Here is a 20576-nt window from a genome sequence, read left to right as displayed (position 1 = left end):
GCAACTGCAGTCCGACATAAGGAGTAAGTTGGGAGCCTGGGGAGAACATAAAAGGCTAGCACGTTTGGTAGCTAGAAAAGGCAGGCAGGAACAAGAGAGCATGTATAGCTCAAGTCAGGAGTTATGGGTGACACCCTGATCCACAGAGTTCAGAGGCCATTCATTATGGGAGGTGGAACACGCACTTGGTGTGGCGTTGAGGAGGTGCATGACCAGAAAAGCAGTGGGGAGGTGCTACAAAGTGTAGAAACCAGGATCCAAGGCAAGGGGAGTAATAGGTTTCACAAGTTCTGCCGGCCAGTGAAGGAGCAACTATGCTGTATCTGTGGCTTGTTTCGGAGAGCCAACAAATCCAGAACCTGCTGGAAGGTTCAGCAGTGCCACCACCTGAGGAGATCAGTCAGAGAACCTTTGGAAAGAGAACCACAGAGACTGAGTGACAGAGGTGGTGCAAAAAGGTGTGTACTGTAGAAGGAATCACCTGAACAGGTGGAATGGTTAAACAGGTTATCCTGATATTTTAAGTTTAAATTTGACCCAGAGGAGGTGGTTCTTGTTTGTGTTAATAGCACCAGTTTTCTGGAGTCTTTGTCAACCAACTCTGCTACACGACAATGGCTTACATGCCTAATAGAGGTATATTTTTGAAAATCATGAACACACAAATATGGAATTTGAGTAATATTCATTAACATTTTAATGAAATGCCTGTTTAATTTAGACATGCAATGGGTGCCTTGGGTCCTAATATTTCAAGAAGTACTTTCTTTGAACCATACATTATGGCCTCCCATACCCATCTGCATGTAGCTTACGGTGAAGGATGGAGTCTCCAGAAGGCCCCCTTCCCGCAGCTGCCAATTCCCATGTCCTTGTTGGACATAGGGTACAACTTGTCTATTTGAGAGTGAGAGAGAGCCCGCTCTAATTGTATGTGTGTGTAAACTGCGACCATCAGTATAATGATGGCACATTACTACCATTCACAATTGTGCAAAAATAGTACCTACTCAAAGCACAGGGAAACAGGGGTGGAAATTCAAACAGGAGGCCCCAAACAGCCAAATAAGCCCGACACATAACTACCACCAATTAGGGGACGGAGAGAGCAATTTTGTAGAAAGAATTTCACTACAAAGGGCACCTGTATTGTGTACATTCTTGCTTGGGGCAGGGGTCACCACAAACAACGTCAGATTATCCTATTTAAATAGGACTTTCTTCTTTTGCACGCTTACACAACCAAGACAAAGGAAGCATTTACAAGCCATCTTCGATGCATTGAAACTACATAGTCACAAATAATCAGCTAAATGCTACCGCAACAAATCCCTAGATGTCGTCACTTCTCACCAAGGGGGGAGCACCTTCCCATGAGTCCAGGGTGGTTTGGCCACTACCCAAAAGTGCCCCTGGGGATGTTACACAGTGAGAGGATCTCATCTGAGAGCTCAGCACCGTGTAGAAATATGTATTTGTACTATTTTAAGACCGAAGACCTTGTCTATCTGGGAAGTACTGGGACGAAAAAGAACATACTAGATCCAAGTGGATCTAGGACTGAGACGAGTTGGCTCCACAGAACGATGAAGATCACACCTTGGAAAAAGAAGAAAGACTGAACCCGTTCACCAAGAGTATGCTTGCAACATTATATAAAGGACAAAAAGGGACAAGACCCGTTGTCGAATGCAGCCGAAGGAGGCATCAGGTGCAAGGAATCTCCAGCACAGGAGATTTGAATCCTGTCTGTGAGCGAACACAGACCGGATGACGCAGGCAGGAAGCCACATGACTTTCTAGAGGGCTTTGCAGGAGCAGAGCCACATCAACTGCTCAGAAGAAGGGAAGATGAGCAGCATGAGAACAGCAGATGCCGGACAACCGAAGACGCAGCAGAAGAGAGCCTGGTGAAGCAGAGGCAGAGTCCAGCTCCAGGAAGCAGGAACCTTTGGCAAGGTACTGAGTCCTGAAGCAAAGTAACAAGCCATTAGAAAAAGCCAGAGGGGGCACACGGACAGGCACTAGGGGGGGGAGCGGCTCCCTCACGGCCCGGTAGTAAACACGCAGCTCCAGCTTCACTGCAGGTCTAGAGAGGTGCTAAAGTAGCATGCAAAACATAGCAGGGGTAGGGGAAACCCTACCAAACATATAAGTAAGGTCTAGGACCCTAACAGTTACACAGAGGCTAGTCATCAATACTTGGCAGGAGAGTGAATCAAGTCTGCCAAATTACAAGTACAGAGAAATACGGGTCTCAGACCCACATCCAAACAAAGAGAAAGATACAAGTCATCTTCCTTGTTGCTGTACTTAGCAAGCCAGAAGACACAGTGGGTTATACTGAGGAGATCTGGGTCAAGGATCATACTTGTACATGAACTGTTGAGAAAGAAATCGAACAGCGAAACAAGGACCAACAGGGGATGGGAGTTATCCCCCTACCCCCTCCACGAGTATTGCTGAGGGTAAAGTGACTGTGAAGCCACGATAGCAGGAGAAGGGAGTCATTCTCCTGGTAATAGTGGTACATCCACAGGGAAAGCCAAGAAGACTGGGGAAGGGAATCTCTCCTAAAGGTTCGGGAAAAGCCACAGTCAAGAGAAGGGAGTCATTCTCTTAACAATTGAGAGAACCGAGTTTGGAGGCCTGAGACCAGTGGAAGGGTGCAATTCCTTCTGGCAAGGCAAAGTCATTCCCCCTGGTTAAGAACTTGCAACCAAAACTGTGCCACCCAGTCCAGAAGAAGGTAGTCATTCTCCTGGACCAAGAACATTGATGCAACCATCTAGTTTAGTTTTGTGTACGGGACAGAATTCTATTTTGACACAGGATGGTGGACCCTTTTAGTATTTTAGTTGAGGCAGGGAAACCCCTCACAGAAGTATGTAAAGTTAGATTTTATCTTTATTTTCGTTTTGAATAAAAGTCTGTAACAATCACTATGCCACCTGGGAATCAGTCTCCTCCTTCTGAACCCTTACACTACTCATTGTATTGACTGAGTCCTACATGCAATAAAGGACTCAGCCAGAATTAGAACATACAAATAAACTTTCCACAAAGTCCTCTGCACATTCGTGGATATGTGAACCTAGCCAAGTTAGAGGAGTCCACTTAATTGGTATTCCCTCCTCCGCTTCAGGTCTCAACTCTGTTTTCCTTCTATGGTCTTGCTCTTTTGTACAGCTCTCTGTTGCTTATTAGCTAGGTTTGCTCATTATAAAATGAATATATACATCCACAGGTAAAAGCGTGCTCATCTGCTGCACAATAGCAATCTGCCAGAAAGCCTGCGCTGTACCCCTCCTACGCAGCATTGTCAAACCAGGTTGCAGGGCGTGATGAAGGGGGGTAAAGGGCTCTTACTATGGTGTACAGGCTCATGCTCTCCCATATAGGCATCACAGACAAGCCACACCTCACTATTTACTGCCTGGACAGCCCCACTATTTTCAGAGGCAGGAATACATGATGATCTACCTCGCTAAGAAATTTGAACTCTCTGGAGGCCTACGAACCACCAGAAGGAAGGAGATGAGCAGACTTCAACACTGCTGGTCCAGGAAGGAAAGAAATCAGAGAAAGGCTGTGGGGTGTTTTTACCCATGCATCCAAGCCCTACAATAAAACTGTGAAGCACTGGCATGGAAAACATCATGATGGCCAGAACTCACCAGAGAGTGCACAGGGAAAACATGAAGAATAGGCTGCCACCCATTTTTGCCTATGTTGTGAGCACAGGAGGGCACTGCCTAACCACCATTGGGCTACACACACAGTAGCCGGAAACCATTGGGAATGGCAATGCTGATTGCCAAAAGCAACCCAGAACTGTGGGGAATTCATTTTCTTAATCCCAAAAATGGTTGCATTACCAGTACTCGCCACTATCAGAAAGCCAGCGTTTTAAAACCACCAGACTTTTGTGTAAAACTGAACAAATGAAACAAAACCAGACCAAGGAAAGACTTGCTAAGAGGTGGATACAATGTAAAACTATACTCTGAAATGACTTGAAGGAAGTAATTATTTAATGTATAGGTACAAATTGTCAGTTTGATTTGAATGTAGAAAACTGGGCCATCTCCCAGCTTAACCTCCATGCTGAAACTGTTGGTAGTCTCCACGACCATCAATCTGGCTTCAGAGCGGCCAGAAGCACGGAAACTGCTCTCCTGAACATCCGTGAGGACCTGCTCTTGAACCTCGACTCCAACACTCCGTGTGTTCTCATTCTGCACAATCTCTCTTCTGCCTTTGACACTGTCAACCATGCCATCCTGCTCAACCGTCTCCGTGATGACCTGGGTATCACTGGTCAGGCTCTGGCGTGGCTGACCTCTTTCCTTTCCAATCGACCCTCCCAGGTCCAACTTGGGTCCTTCCTCTCTGACATCTTTTTCTCCACCTGTGGTGTTCCCCAGGGATCTAATCTCTCTCCCTGGCTGTTCAACCAGTATCTGGCACTCCTTGCCCACGGCATCGCCGCTCTCTGCCCCTACTTTCAGTGCTATGCAGACGACACCCAGCTCATTTTCAGGCTACCCTCGGCCTCCTCCTTTCCTCCCCTCATCTCTGACTGTCTGTCTGCCATCCAGGAATGGTGTGCCGCCAATGACCTCTGCCTTAATGCTAGTAAGACTGAGATTCTACTCATCAGTACACCCACTCCCTCCTTCCCTGTAGCTCTCTGGCCATCCTCGCTTGGCCCTCCTCCTGCTCCTACCTGCAAGGCAAAAAACCTCAGGGTCATCTTCGACTCCAAACTCTCCTTCTCTCCTCATATATCTGATGTCTCTAAGAAGTCACACTACCAGCTGCACCTCCTCAGAGGTATTCTTCCCTTCCTCTCCTTCCCCCAGAAGCTCACTGTCTCCCGAGCCCTGGTTCTCTCGAAGCTGGACTACTGTAACAGCCTTAATCTGCCTGCCTCCACTCTCCGCCCCCTGCAACTCATCCAGAACAGAACTGCGAGACTTGCCCTTGGCCTCAAGCCCAGGGACCGTATCTCTCCAGGACTGAAATCTCTACACTGGCTCCCAGTGGCTGCGAGGATTAAGTTCAAAACCCTCTGCATTGTCCACAAGGCCTTCTGGGGCCTGGGGCCTAAATACCTTCAACTCGCTCTTCCTAAATATCTTCCTTCCCGAGCCCTTCACTCATCCATCTCCAACTCCCTCAGGGTCAGCCGCTTCTCAAAGCAACGAGTCGGGGGTCGATCTCTCGCTGTGGCAGGGGCCTCCCTCTGGAACAGCCTTCCTGCCTCCCTGAAACTTGAGGAGAACCATCTCCGGTTCCGGAAGCACCTCAAAACCTTCCTCTTTGCTTCTGCTTTCTCTCTCCCTCTCCCCTGCTAAAGTCTCGACTGAATCTGCACCGAATCTGCAACTGAGCCACTCTCACCGACCTCGGTCCTGGTCCCAGCCACTCTCCTCTTGCACTGCCTCCCTGGCAACCCCTGCACTGAGGGACTGTCTCTGTATCCCTACAGCCCCCCATTTCCCAGCACTTGTCTGCACTTACCTTGCACTTGCTGTCATGATGCCTACCTCCAAGGAGCCAGGTCCGACCCAGCAACCCCAGAGGCAGGCATCATTTCCCCCAGGGGAGTGCCAGCGGGCCCAAGCTGGGGCCCTTTGGACGCAGTCCTAGCGCCTTAGGCGCCAGGCTCATGTTGGACCCCTGTCGGCTCATAAAGCTAGACATGTGTTCAAGTGTTTTAATGTGCACTTACCTGATGCAGACCATGCTGCTACATCCAGGCCTTCTTGAGGCCTGAATGGAACTACTTTACCTGTGGGACTACTTTCCACCCGGGTGTGGTCGGGGAAGGATACATACCTGATCGGTGGAAGGATTCACACTGGGAACTTCTTCCAAAGCTATTTAAACCACACCCGATCGCTTCGCATTGTTCTGCTCTTCGCAGCTGGACGCTCACCGTGTCAGCTCCTGCATCTGGACCTCAGCCACGCCTGTCAGTATCCTGGGTCACCTGCAAAGGGAGACAAAAGACCTTACCTGCTAAATCAGCACCACGGAGACATCACACCAACGATCCTGAAAAGGAAGACATCATTTTAAAAGCATTTCGCTACGATCGCTGCAGCGCTGCATTTCACTCACCTATCCTGGACTCCTCCATCTTCAGCAGCGATCATCCGGATCCACAGCCACTTCCCAGAGCCTAGAGAGAAAAAGACAAGAACAAGGTGAGAGAAGGAAAGGAATAGGAAAAGCTCAGTTTCCTTCTAAGACTTACCTGTTGGGTCATTCCCATTTCATTTCGGGTCTTGGCGCTTCCAGGCATTTTCCGGACCCCGGCCCCTATGGGGAAAAAAGACAAAGACATTGAATGAGCGAATGCAAAGACATTACCCGAGCGCTCATCCGGAACTTACCTGTCATTTACTGGAACTGCACGTTTCACTTCGGGCCGGCGCCATATCTCCGGCATTCTGCAACAAGACAATGAACATTATTTTTAAGCTTGGACTTTAGAACTTGCAGCAGAACTTTTACAGCGCCTTACCTGAATAGTCAAGCTTACCTGAACTCCCATCAATCCTCAATCCAGTGAAGTAACTGGGTTTCAACGCGCCCCTGCATCAGAAGCAGGATGGAGAGCTCATCCTTCTTGACCCTAAGGTGAGACTTCACGGGGAATCGTGGAAGGGTATCATGGAGGGCTGGAGGAGAGTGGGAGGCTTGAGCATAACTCATTCAGTAGGTAATACTCCCTTTTCACGCACAGGGGAATATTCCTGTAAGCCAGAGAAGCCAGAGTAGAGGGGCCCTTCCTGTCCATCTTCAGGGTCCTGCGCTTCACCATTGAAGAAGCACCAGCACTCGAAGCCAGACCTGCGCCTCCGTGGGAATCAGGTGAGCGTTACAGAACGCGAAGCCTACCCACAATTTCCCACCCGGGCGCTATGGAGACTTCCGAGACTGACCAGCTGGCCCAGCTTTTGGGGGAATTGCGGGAAGAGGTGCACTCAGCCCGCCAGGAAACTAACGCTCTCAAAAGAGAAATGATCCTATCCAAGGAAAGAACAGATGACCTAGCCAAAAGGTTATTACAGGCCCAGGCAGGGCACACTCCTTTACCTAATTCCGGAGACATTTCCACATCAATGGGTTTGAATAACCCGGTACAAATCAATCTACCTGGACACATGCCTTTGGCCCCGCCTGAACGTTTTGCGGGGGATCCCAAGAAATATGCTGTCTTTATGAACCAATGTCGTTTACACTTTCTATGCAGACCCGGAGCCTTCCCTAACGACCAGACCAAGGTAGCCTTTAGACTATCTTACCTCAGTGGCAGTGCTGCCGATTGGTCTATTCCATTGGTAAATCAGGATGATCCCATTCTCCAGAATTTTCAGGGCTTCCAGGCCAGCATGGAAAGATTGTTCGCTCGACACTCTCAAGGACAGGCCCTTGATAACGAACTGCTATCCTTACGACAAAGTAATCAGGATCTTCTGCCCTACATTGCCACCTTTAACAGACTAGTTGTGGAAACTGGATGGCCAGAAAACAAAAGGATCACATTGTTTCATCGAGGCCTGCGCGGAGAGCTTAAGGATGTTCTAGCTCAGATAGTAAACCCACCCCAGGTCTGCGCAGACTACATTGACTTGGTGGTTCAACTTGATCACAGACTTCAAAACAGAAAAGCAGATCAGTTCAAGCACGAAACCCTAATACCGATCAAAACCCACGCTAACTCCAAGATTACCGACGTATCCGAACCTATGCAAATCGGTGGTGTTAAAGGACCATTAACGCAGAAAGAACGAGAGAGAAGGCGGCAAATGCAACTTTGTCTGTATTGCGGGACTTCCGGTCACTTTCTTCGAAATTGTCCAGTTAAACCACCTAAGAAGGTGGTTGGAGCTACTGATAACGAACTATTGACACCTGATTCGGGAAACGACCTAGCCCGACAAGCGTAGGGGTCCGCTTGCCGAGCTTGAAAACGAACTCTTTGACCTCGCATTTTGTCATGCCAATGGTGCTCGTGGACCCAAAACAGCCTCAGCAGTTGCATGCTATAAAAGCATACATCGACAGTGGAGCTATTGGAAATTACATAGACCGTGAATTGGCTTCCAGGATTAAGCTTCCTCTCCGCCCGAAAGTAACCCAAGATGTCATTACTACAGTAGATGGAACCGAAATAGCCTCAGGGCCTGTAACGCATTCCACTGTTGAAGTGACACTGGTGGGTCAGGACGGTCATCGGGAAGAAATCGTGTTTGATGTGATCAAGGCCCCACAATTTCAAGTAATTCTTGGAATTCCTTGGTTAGAAACACATAATCCCAGAATTGACTGGCGAGCAAAGAAGATACATTTTCCTGATTGTGAACCAACTTGTTATCCAAGAAATCCAGCTATGGGTCTAGCCTCAGCAACTTCCACCCCTGTACAGTTACCGTCGGAATACCAAGAATTCCAAGACGTTTTTCAGAAAGAACAGGCTAACACGTTACCTCCCCATCGGTCTTATGATTGCCAAATCGATCTGGTACCCAATGCTCAACTACCTTGTAGTAGGATTTATGCTCTTACGGAACCTGAGAACCTGCATTTGCGTCAGTATTTAGATCAGTACCTAGCCAATGGTTTTATTCGCCCGTCCAAGTCTCCTGTCTCTTCAGCTCTGTTCTTTGTGCCGAAAAAAGAGGGCGACCTTAGAACGTGTATAGACTATCGCGCCCTAAATCTAATAACGGTTAAGAATCGTTATCCTCTGCCCTTGATCCCTGAGCTTATCGACCAGGTGAAAGACGCTTGTGTGTACACCAATTTAGATCTCCGAGGATCTTATCACCTGGTGCGTATAAAAGAAGGTGACGAATGGAAGACTGCATTCCGCACGAAGTTTGGGCTCTTCGAATATCAGGTGATGCCCTTCGGTTTGTGCAATGCACCTGCCGCCTTTCAGTACTTTATGAATGATGTTCTTCGGGAACTTATCGATGTCTGTGTCATTGTTTACATTGACGACATCCTGGTGTACTCTTCTTCAGAATCGGATCATAGAAAACATGTTAGGGCAGTTCTTGAGAAATTGCGCCAGCACAGACTATTTGCAAAACTCGAAAAATGCGTTTTTCATACCACTGAAGTTGAGTTTCTCGGATTCATCCTGACACCTCAAGGAGTCCGAATGGACTCGCGAAAGGTGGACGCCATCCTCAAATGGCCATCTCCTAGTTCGGCGAAGGGAGTTCAGAACATGCTCGGCTTTGCCAATTTCTATCGAAGATTCATCCCGGAATTTTCCCGAACAGTCCAACCCATCACAGCTCTCCTAAAGAAAAACAAACGCTTCGAATGGACTCGTGAGGCCGAACAAGCCTTTCAGGACCTGAAAACCAAATTCACCTCTGCACCTGTATTGAAGCACCCGCACCCAGATCTCCCGTACATTGTGGAAACCGACGCATCCAGTTCGGCCATGGGAGCTGTTCTGTCGCAAAGAGACCCAAAAACTAACCAACTACACCCAGTGGCCTTTTGGTCCAGAAAAGTTTCTCCTCCTGAAATCAACTACGCAATTACCGATAAAGAGTTACTGGCCATCAAATCTGCTTTCAAGGCTTGGCGTCACTACCTTCTCGGGGCAAGACACACCATCACCGTAATTACTGACCACAGAAACTTACAGTATTTAAAGACGGCCAAAGCTCAATCTTCACGACAACTCCGATGGGCACTATTCTTCGCGGAATTTGATTTTGTAATTACCTATCGCCCTGGCTGCAAGAATGGAAAAGCGGACGCCTTATCCCGGATTGGCATGGAAGAACCTAATTCGAGCTTTGAACCTGTGCCCATCATAACTGAGCAAAGAATCTTAGGCTTAACTTTATTGCAAACTATTGAGGACATCCAAACGCAAGTGAAACAACTTCTAGACTCTTCAACCTTACTGGAATGGAGTCAAAAGGGTCCTCAGTACACCGTTAAGGATGACTTACCCTACTTCCAGGAGCAGTTGTTTCTGCCAAGTAAAGAATTGCAAGAACTTGCTATTGCCCATCATCATGAATCTTTAATGGAAGGACACCCTGGTATCGCTAAAACGGAGGAAAAAATCAATCGCCACTTCTGGTGGCCTTCTTGGAGAAAAGACATAAAGTCTTTTGTTCTGTCTTGCGGAATTTGCGCCCAAAACAAAGCTCAAAAGAAAAGGCCAGCCGGCCTACTTCAACCCTTGGATATTCCACCGGCACCATGGCACAACCTGTCAATGGACTTTATCACCGACCTGCCTCCTTGTGCTGGTTACAACACAATCCTTGTACTTGTGGACCTATTCTCCAAAATAGCCCACTTTATCCCTTTAAAAGGTTTGCCTTCAGCTTCCACCTTGGCCAAGGAATTCATGGAGAATACAGTTCGCATACATGGTTTCCCTTCCGTATTAGTCTCGGATCGTGGAAGTCAATTTATCTCCCATTTTTGGAAGAAGTGTTGCCGATTAGAGCATATATATATGTGCGGTTATCCACCAGCCACCACCCCCAGACCGACGGACAAAAGGAGAGAACCAATCAGACTCTCGAGCAATATCTTCGGTGCATGTTACACCAATCTGAGTTGAATTGGAAAGACATTCTTTGGATCGCAGAATATGCATACAACAACTCAGTGCATTCTGGAACCGGACAAACCCCTTTTTATACTTTGTATGGTCACCATCCTCGGACCTCTGACCTAGATCCACCTCTGACCCTGGAAATGCCCGCAGTAAATCATCTGCATTCCACAATAACCCGAGCCTTCAAAGAAGCTGCAAGTCATTTACAGCAAGCCAAGAAAAAGTATAAAGAAAACGCTGATTTGCACCGAAGTAAAACTCCTCCTTACCAAGTAGGAGACCAGGTATGGCTAGCAACTAAACATTTACCCCTCAAGGGCCCGCGAACCTTCAATCCCAGATTCATAGGACCTTACCCCATCAAGGCTATAATCAACCCAGTGGCCTTTAAACTGGATCTACCGTCCAACATGCGTATTCATCCAGTTTTTCATGCGTCACTTTTGAAGCCAGTACAACCAGGAACCCGATTGTCCAAGCCTCCAGATCCAGTTCAAATTGAAGGGGAATTAGAATTCGAAGTTAAAGACATTTTAGACTCCAAGGTGGTAAAGTCAAAACTCTTCTATCTTGTTGACTGGAAGGGATATGGACCTCTGGAGAGATCGTGGGAGCCTAGTAACCATGTCCACGCACCTCGATTAGTACAAAGGTTTCACCGGAGATTTCCGAACAAGCCAAAACCCCCGGAGGAAAGAACCTTGGGAGGGGCCTTGAGGGGGGGTACTGTCATGATGCCTACCTCCAAGGAGCCAGGTCCGACCCAGCAACCCCAGAGGCAGGCATCATTTCCCCCAGGGGAGTGCCAGCGGGCCTAAACTGGGGCCCTTTGGACACAGTCCTGGCGCCTTAGGCGCCAGGCTCATGTTGGACCCCTGTCCTGGCTCCTTAGGCGCCAGGCTCATAAAGCTAGACATGTGTTCAAGTGTTTTAATGTGCACTTACCTGATGCAGACCATGCTGCTACATCCAGGCCCTCTTGAGGCCTGAATGGAACTACTTTACCTGTGGGACTACTTTCCACCCGGGTGTGGTCGGGGAAGGATACATACCTGATCGGTGGAAGGATACACACTGGGAACTTCTTCCAAAGCTATTTAAACCACACCCGATCAGCAACTCACGCTTCGCGTTGTTCTGGTCCTCGCAGCTGGACGCTCACCGTGTCAGCTCCTGCATCTGGACCTCAGCCATGCCTGTCAGTATCCTGGGTCACCTGCAAAGGGAGACAAAAGACCTTACCTGCTAAATCAGCACCAACGATCCTGAAAAGGAAGACATCATTTTAAAAGCATTTCGCTACGATCGCTGCAGCGCTGCATTTCACTCACCTATCCTGGACTCCTCCATCTTCAGCACCAATCATCCGGATCCACAGCCACTTCCCAGAGCCTAGAGAGAAAAAGACAAGAACAAGGTGAGAGAAGGAAAGGAATAGTAAAAGCTCAGTTTCCTTCTAAGACTTACCTGTTGGGTCATTCCCATTTCATTTCGGGTCTTGGCGCTTCCAGGCATTTTCCAGACCCCGGCCCCTATGGGGAAAAAAGACAAAGACATTGAATGAGCGAATGCAAAGACATTACCCAAGCGCTCATCCGGAACTTACCTGTCATTTACTGGAACTGCACTTTTCACTTCGGGTCGGCGCCATATCTCCGGCATTCTGCAAAAAGACAATGAACATTATTTTTAAGCTTGGACTTTAGAACTTGCAGCAGAACTTTTACAGCGCCTTACCTGAATAGTCAAGCTTACCTGAACTCCCATCAAACCTCAATCCAGTGAAGTAACTGGGTTTCAACGCGCCCCTGCATCAGAAGCAGGATGGAGAGCTCATCCTTCTTGACCCTAAGGTGAGACTTCACTAGGAATCGTGGAAGGGTATCGTGGAGGGCTGGAGGAGAGTGGGAGGCTTGAGCATAACTCATTCAGTAGGTAATACTCCCTTTTCACGCACAGGGGAATATTCCTGCAAGCCAGAGAACCCAGAGTAGAGGGGCCCTTCCTGTCCATCTTCAGGGTCCTGCGCTTCACCATTGAAGAAGCACCAGCACTCGAAGCCAGACCTGCGCCTCCGTGGGAATCAGGTGAGCGTTACACTTGCCACCAGCTGGCCCTATTTATTTACTTATTCTACTTACTTGTACTGCACTTCCCCCCTCCCCTTCCCCTTGCACTTTTCCCTTCCCCCTACCCCTGCACTTGCGCGGTCTGAATGGCCTAGTAGGATCGTTGTCTGTCTTCCCCTTGTTCCCCCCTCCCTGCCTCGTCACGCCTTGAAACACTTGTGTATAGGCACGTTACAAATGTCATATCATATCAAAAAGTGACATTTAGCTGAAACCTGGCTTAATGAAACTGGATTCTGCCTGACAACTACCCCCGACAGGAGAAACCTGTTCAGCCACTCTTCCCAGGCCTAGCTGCATCCTGCTGCCCCTTGCCAAAAGGAGTTGTCACCTCTCTGATTAGATTAGGGGTGGAGTACCTGGGAACTGGAAAGAACAGAACAATGCAACTTCCTTGACTCAGGCAAATGTTATATTGGGGGCGTCGTAAAATAGCTTCCTCTTGGGAGAAACTGGGTGGCAGCTGTGCCTGTGTGAACAAGCTGGCTTGGGGGAAGTGGATAAACCAGTTATTCCACCCTGTGATGTGGGAAGCCACACCCCTTTTTGACCAGGGCATAATTTTAAAAAGATAGATAACTCATAGTGCGGACCTGTCAGAATTATATAAGTAATATTATTTTTGTGATTTTTCTGTGAACATTTTGAGAGGCGTTAGGACCCTGTGGTGTATTCTGGGGGGCTGCTAGCGGAAAATAGGGTCTCACTCCAAATGTCTGCATGTTAAGAATCTGACACTTCATCAATTAATGTCCATACTCCTTGCGCACATGTGTGTAATTTTGGGTAAATGTCCGATATTGCAAAACCAGTTAAAAAGCGCAAATAGTTGTCATTTTTGAATGAAAGCCCCCAGGAAGATCAGAGGCGGACAAGCATGGACCATAAGGAATATATAATGTGCACATGTAATTGCAACAAATTGTATATCTGGGAAAGATGTATTTGAATCAAATATAGATTTGTGGGCAAACTGACCAGGGGAGGATCCTCTGACCCATAAACAGACCTCATCATGATGACAATCCATTTCCTTCCCCCAATCATGGGAGAGGGGAGAATTGGGCCAATGACAAGTAGAGAGGGGCAGGCTTAGCTAGGCCCAGGCACACACCCGTTTTCAAAACACATAAAAAGAGACTGCTGGGACAGGTAGAGACATTCAATTCCATTTGCTGCGGAGCATGCTGACCTACGACTTCACATCCTGAGATCCAACACTTAGACTTCCAAGCTAAACAGAGACTACAGAACTTTGAACCAAGAAGGCCCACTGCAAGCAAAAGTATTTGTCAGCAGGCCTCAAAATCATTTGCAAACTATTCCACAGCCGGGCGAGCTGTCTGAATTCTTTTGCCAAGAACTCTTGCCAGTACCCAGAAAGCAGTGTTACATCCAGAATCCACTTGATCCGGACCGGAAAGCAGAGCAGTATCCAGAACCAGAGGCCGCTGAATCCAGAGAGGCTAGACCAGCAGAGCAGAGCTGACCCAGATTGCTGTGAGCAGAACCAGTGCCTGATTGACCCGCCGAGCAGACAGAACCGCAGCCGGACGTGTTGACCAGATCCGTGACGAGGCCTAGTTCAAATTTATATTGTGAGTACCTAGCAGAACTGTGCAGAACCAGTCTCTTAGTTAAAATAATCTAATCCAAACTATTTTAACCTAAGTAGAACAGCCTCCTAGAAATCGTGTCATCTGTCATTTGTAAAGCTGCACAACTGTCACCTGTGAATTCTGAAGCTGCAAGCTGTCACCTGTCATTTTGAGTTTTACTTTAAATCCGAAAAACTACCTTTATTTAATCGTCCGTATCTCTGGAACCGTTTGGGCTAGGAACGAGATTTTCCTCTGAAAGCTTAGAATCTAAGCTTTCCAACAAGCCTAGAACCGACTTGCTACTCCTTATACTTTTGCCGCAATCACGATTCACGCACTCGCGAATTTACCGCGATTTGAGATTTTGGCTCAATTTCTCCACTTGTCAAAATAGCAGCTCCATTCTTTCCTTTGTTAAAATCCGTTTGCAACTTGGTAATAACTCATAGAGCATTTCTAAAGTGAGCCTGAACTAATACCAACACGCATCTCCCACTGACCCGGAATCTCTAGAGGGAATTAAAATCATTGGCACATTTTCCCATCCATTGCCATCACATTTAAAAAGCATGTTGGGCCTGTGTTTCAAACTCCTACCTGTTTCCTCTAAGCTTGCTGGGGGGGGAACTGAATTCCGTATTGTATTTGATTGCATTCCTGCGAACTGTGTGCTCCTCTTTCCATCTCCTTCCATTTCTTACATTGCATAGGGGAGGGGAGTGAATTGCCAGAGAAAAAGTGATTATCTTATCTTTTGCTAAAATCATATCAAGTATTTCTGTACTGCATTTTATTCCTCATTGCTTTTCCCTTGAAATAATAAAAGTATTTTTGCTACTTTATCCATCCTTTACTAACTCCTCATTGATTGTAAAGAAGTGTGCTAGTGCCAGATTACCCATTGTTGATCAACATCATATGTCTAAGTGTACTATCAGATATTAATTTATTATAAAGTGTGATATATATATATTGTTTAAATTCTCAAATAAACCTTTTCATTTGCAAAACAAACCTACTTCTTGGCTCAGTGGGGCCAGGGGGATTCTAAGAGGGGGGTGTTATACAAGGGTGGTCATCCAGAGTACGGAACTAGACATAAAAATACATTAATAAGGGTTTTCCTCAGCATCCCAGACTAGGCATTGACTTGGCTGTAGTGTTGATTGAATATCGCTTATAAGGCCTTCTGTGTCTACACCCCAAGACTCAGGATCCTCCTCCCCGTAAACATCAGACTCGACCACTCACTTTTACAGTTCAGGAAGCAACTCAAGTCCTCCTCTTTGAGGAATGGCTCCTCCCTAACACCTAGGACCACACACCCTCCACTCCCCACTATACCTGAGACTGGGTAATCTGATCCCCATAGTTCCTCTCCTGGTTGCTCGACGATCCCTTGATGACAAATTCCACACCTTCCCCCTCCTGTTAGCTCCCCACTTTCTTGTTTCTGTGCTTCCCTCACCAAATTCTTCCCCCTGTGACTGTAAAGCACTCCATTTCAGGGGTGTTGCAAGGTCTGGAAAAGACGCGGGGCTAAGCTAATGTCAGAGCTGTGGGGACTCGGGGCTAGCTGGCCTTTTGGTTGTTGCTCCTGAGATTCTATCCGGGGCTACAACCAAAAGACCAGGAGCTATAGCCCCCTCAGCCCCCCCAGCAACGCCTCTGTTCCATTGCTTCTCAAATGTAGGTTAGCTCTCAATAAAACGCTAAGAACCAAATAGTTTTATTAGAACATCCACCCCTTCCTGAAGTTGCGCACTGCCTACTACTTTTGCACCACTGGCACATGATATCACCCAGCCCTGCTTTCCCTGCACTCACAGAAGGCATTAACCAACAGGAGGAAATATATGTACTACCAAATACCATGCTACACTTACCCTGTCCCCATCAGTGGAAAGAAATCTCAGCTTCATGCCATGGAGGGGCTCTCCTAGCATAGTGGGTGCTGTGCACTGCACACACACACACACACACACACACAAAGGCAGATCTAACCCGAATGTTGGGTTTCTTGACTTTCAAATTCAACAGCCACTTTGCCAGCATATGATACGTTGCAAAGTACATGTAGTCAGTGAAGAGGAACTATGCAGGAGTAAAAAAAAAAAAAAAGAAGAGTAAAAAAACAAAAATAACTCCTTTTGGAATAGTAATTGAGTTGTTAAGTAGTCTGTGGAAATGCACCCACTCTCTGAAATGTTGTTACAGGCCACACTCTCCTGGCAGAATAGTGTAGGTGGAAAACTGCATATGCACTTGGCCGTAACCAGGAATAGGAGGTACGAGCTGGAGCAGGCAGCTAAACAAAACAAGAGACAAAGGAGGCAGATTAGCAGACTGAAGGTGGCTCATGACAGGGCTAAGTGAGAGACCGGGTTGAAAACAGTTGGTGCTGGATAGGAAACTTTAAAGCAGAAGCCAGAAAAATCTAAAAACGGAGAGTTCAGTTGGGCAGTAGTCAAGCTTGTATGCCCTTAACCTTTTATGAAGATGCAATGTTGCACTGTGTCTTCCATGACCCAGAAGTAGATTGCTGTTATTTTACTTGGAACATAGGTATTATACAGGTATCCATCAATGTCTCCACCTTGGTTTGATGTGTGGGTGCATTATAAGCTATCCCGCATCAAGAATGTATCTGTGATGCTCCAGGGGCCATGCTCACAGGGACTCAACAATAACATGCAGCAGCTGAAGGCACAGCAGGAACCACACTCATCAGCAGCTCATCGGCCAATCAATCCGAACCATGACAGTTTGCCCTGTGCAAGACTGGGAGATACATCTTTGTAGAGAAGTCTATGATAGCGACGTACTTGTCAGTGAGCTCTGGCAGTAGAAGCGGGTTCCCAAGTTCTGTTACTAGGCATGCATCCCTTCCAGGTGAGTTGCTAGGTCTGGAAAAGACCCAGAGCTACGCTGATGTCAGAACTGTAGGGACTGGGGGCTAGCTAGTCTTTTGGCCTGAGATTCTATCCGGGGCTACAACCAAAAGATCAGGGGCTATAGCCCCCTTAGCCCACCCCAGCAATGCCCCTGATCCCTCCCAATCAACCAAAAATTGAAGTCGTCCTCTGTGGTGCCTGGAGTCACAGATCTCCTGGACTTTGCATTCAGGAGTTCCGTATATCAAAATGGGAGATGGCAGAGTTTTCCTTCATTCCAGAACCCTACCAGCAAAGTAGGGTTTTAATAAGGAGGCATGAAATATAGGGTGTACTCATTTCAACAATACAGGTAACTGAAGATGGAATGCCCCAAGATTATGAGCGGTTATCTTGAAAGCATCAAAGAATTTAAGTGACCTTTGTGGAAACAGTTAAATGTCAGGTATTTGTGGGAGTCAACACCACCTTGCCCCCAATTTGATATGAAGGTGTGACCAGGGACGCCATTTCATCAAAATGTCAGGGGTAGCGGAAAGTGACATCACAATGCCACGCTCCCAAGAGTGACATCACAGGAAGCGATGTAATTTAACCCCACCCTGAAGTGACATCGCAGGAAGAGCATCACATAGAATTGTTCCTAAGTACACTACTAAATATATGGTTACGATATCACTGTAATGTGATACACATTTCATACAAGAATGGATTACCATGTGTAGCATTAATATCCGTGTGTATAGGCCATATTACCAAATAACTATGAATGCAAGCAGACGTCCAACGCCAAATGACAATGATGTGTTATTATATAGCACTTACACTTAAGCGCTTTATATAGAGCAAATATACATACTACATCATCAAACCTGTGTTGGTATTCATTCATCAAACTCAGAAGGATGTAAGGCTGAGCTGGCCTTGCTGGGATTTGAACCTGTAACCTGCAGAGCACACCCACACTGCAGTAGCAAGCGCTCAACCCACTGAGCTATCTTACGAGCTATAGTAACATGAACAATTACATGTCTAAATGTTTTCAAAGTCAGAAAGCAAATTACACTCTGTAGTGGACACCATTACAGTGGTAACTGAGATTTAATAGTAGGCCAGTTCATCTGCAGGTCTGGAGCAAATTTGGCCACATGTCAAGTTTGCGTGGATCTACTGTTCAGGCTTCAGATGTTGCAAAATACATAACATTGGGAGGGTTCATAACTGTGTATTAAAGAATTTAGAGTAGCCTGGGGAAAGCAGCACACTCATACAGCATCCCATACTCTGGGTACCCATTTCCTCCTACATGAAAACAAACATCCTGAACAGCATGCCAGCTCTGACTGTTCCTCTGGGTGATGTCACAATCACCCTGTGTCCGTCTTGCGCACAACCACAGAGCAGCCCATCATGCCAGGCCAATGCTGAATCTTGGCTCCTGAGCAATGCCACTGTTGACGTGTCTGCCTTACACACACTGAGCCACCCCGCATGCCAGGCCAGTAAAGAGTCGGGAAAGGCTCCTGAGCGAATCCACGATCAGCCTGTGCCGAGCTGGCACCGGCCTGTCCTCTCAGCATACCAATCCAATGCCGTGGTCTGCATTCCTGGGTGATACCACGATTGGCCCCTGTTTGCCAATGTTCATATCTGTACTCCTGGGCGATGCTGATTCCATGGCTGGGCAGGTCTGCACAGACCCATGCACAGGTTCATTGCCTGAACATATACCCAGGTATGCAGGGCGTGTTCATTGCCTGAACATATTCTCGTAAAAGGTCAGCATTTACAATGAAATATGCACATTGGCACTCTTCGAGATTTTTAGCAAAGGGTGTTAAATGGAAATGTTTAAAACCATGAGTAAGCAAAAGTCTGGGTATTTCCGGGAATGTACCTCCATAATTCTGTAAAAGAACATGTGGTGACATTGCTATAACAAACAGCTTGGCTATTCTGTAACAGCTGTGTGCAAAGTCCTGAAAATAAAAGGGGATGGAATGCTTCAAAACGTGCACGAACATTTCTGTGAACATGTTGCCTTTTTATAATAAGTGCACAAGCGAATTACACTACACACGGGAACTTGTAAACCGTTCGCCCAACTCTGGAACAAGTAGGTATGGATTTGAAAACAAGGATAACTGTTCCTAAAACGTGCCCATAATCTTTTGCAAAAAGCATAGAATTCGTTAAGCAGGAGTAGACATCAGCCAAAGCACCACATAATTGCAGAAAACGAGAGCAAGCAGCTGTATTAACAGTGCTTGTGGGCAATGGTAAACGGGGCACACTCAGGTTTCAGTAATTCCACAGACTTGTGTAAAAAGTGCACCAACAATTTCTGTAATCTGGGTTCCAGGGATGGCACCACTTTGCACATTACAAGAGGAGCTTGCAAGGGGCAGGCAGTTTTTCTCAGAGAGGAAATAACTAGTTATTTGCCAAACAGTTCTGTGCATGGACCAGCTCTCAAGCATACGAGAGTACAAGTCGACTACAGAGCCCTTCACAAAAAATAAATGCAAAATCAACATTAAGAAGGACCTGCCCCTCCAAGGTGCATGCCACTCTACACGTTAGCCTACACCACCATTTCAGATTCTCGTACTCTGAAGCAAAGGCCAACCAAGCACACAGCACCAACTGAAATGGTTCTGTGCCATACGGATCGATTGACACCACTAAGGACATAGCTGTCAAGCAACTAGTTCTTCTCTCCTGCGAGATGCTCTCCACAGAGCAGAATGCCAAGCAGCACCCAAATGGAGAGGAGATTGTTAGGTAAACGATTCATTGGTCAAGCAGGGTCAACAACACAATGTAAGCTCCATAGATTGCTGATTCTTTTTGCAAAACGAAAACCCTACCTTGCTGTGATTTAACAGTCTCCGTCCCCTGCACACACCAGAGCTGCTGCTGCTGCTGTCTGCTCTCAGAGCTCTGCCCCTCAGCCCAGCCCGATCTCTGGATGAGCTCAGCTCAAGATTAAGAAGGATAACATTTACGATCCGACACGGACGCCGTCGCTGCTCCCGCTTCTGCGTCAGCCCAGGCATGGCAGCAGGCAATCTGGAGATTGGCGCAACCTCCAGTCCAGGACCACTGGAAATACAGAGGTCGCAAAAATATTTCAAAGGTCGTTCGGGAGATCGCAGCGGTCCCTCTTGAGACCTCTTGCGACCCCCAAACGACGTGCCTGGGTGTGACTGGTCTTTTTGTGTGCACATTTTTGATGGTCTATTTAGTCATTTCCATATGCTGCAGAGCCAGTTGTAGAGACATCGCGAGAGCCCGCGCTCTCGCAAGGTCTCGCCACTGCATCAAGCTC

At 47.2% G+C, this 20576-nt stretch overlaps 1 long non-coding RNA gene across 1 annotated transcript in view; it reads right to left on the bottom strand.

Moving 5' to 3' along the window:
- LOC138526310 (uncharacterized) overlaps positions 1–20176 on the bottom strand; it is a 93188-nt gene extending 73012 nt beyond the window's left edge. The window contains exon 1 of the long non-coding RNA XR_011283550.1: positions 20116–20176. This is a non-coding gene — a long non-coding RNA (uncharacterized lncRNA). The remainder of the gene's footprint in view (positions 1–20115) is intronic.
- Between the last annotated feature and the right edge of the window lie 400 nt (positions 20177–20576).

Source organism: Ambystoma mexicanum, chromosome 7p (genome assembly GCF_040938575.1).
Source record: "Ambystoma mexicanum isolate Mex_15411 chromosome 7p, UKY_AmexF1_1, whole genome shotgun sequence".
Taxonomy (NCBI): Eukaryota; Metazoa; Chordata; class Amphibia; order Caudata; family Ambystomatidae; genus Ambystoma; species Ambystoma mexicanum.
Note: the sequence above shows the minus strand (reverse complement) of the source record. Positions and strands in the feature narration are given on the sequence as shown.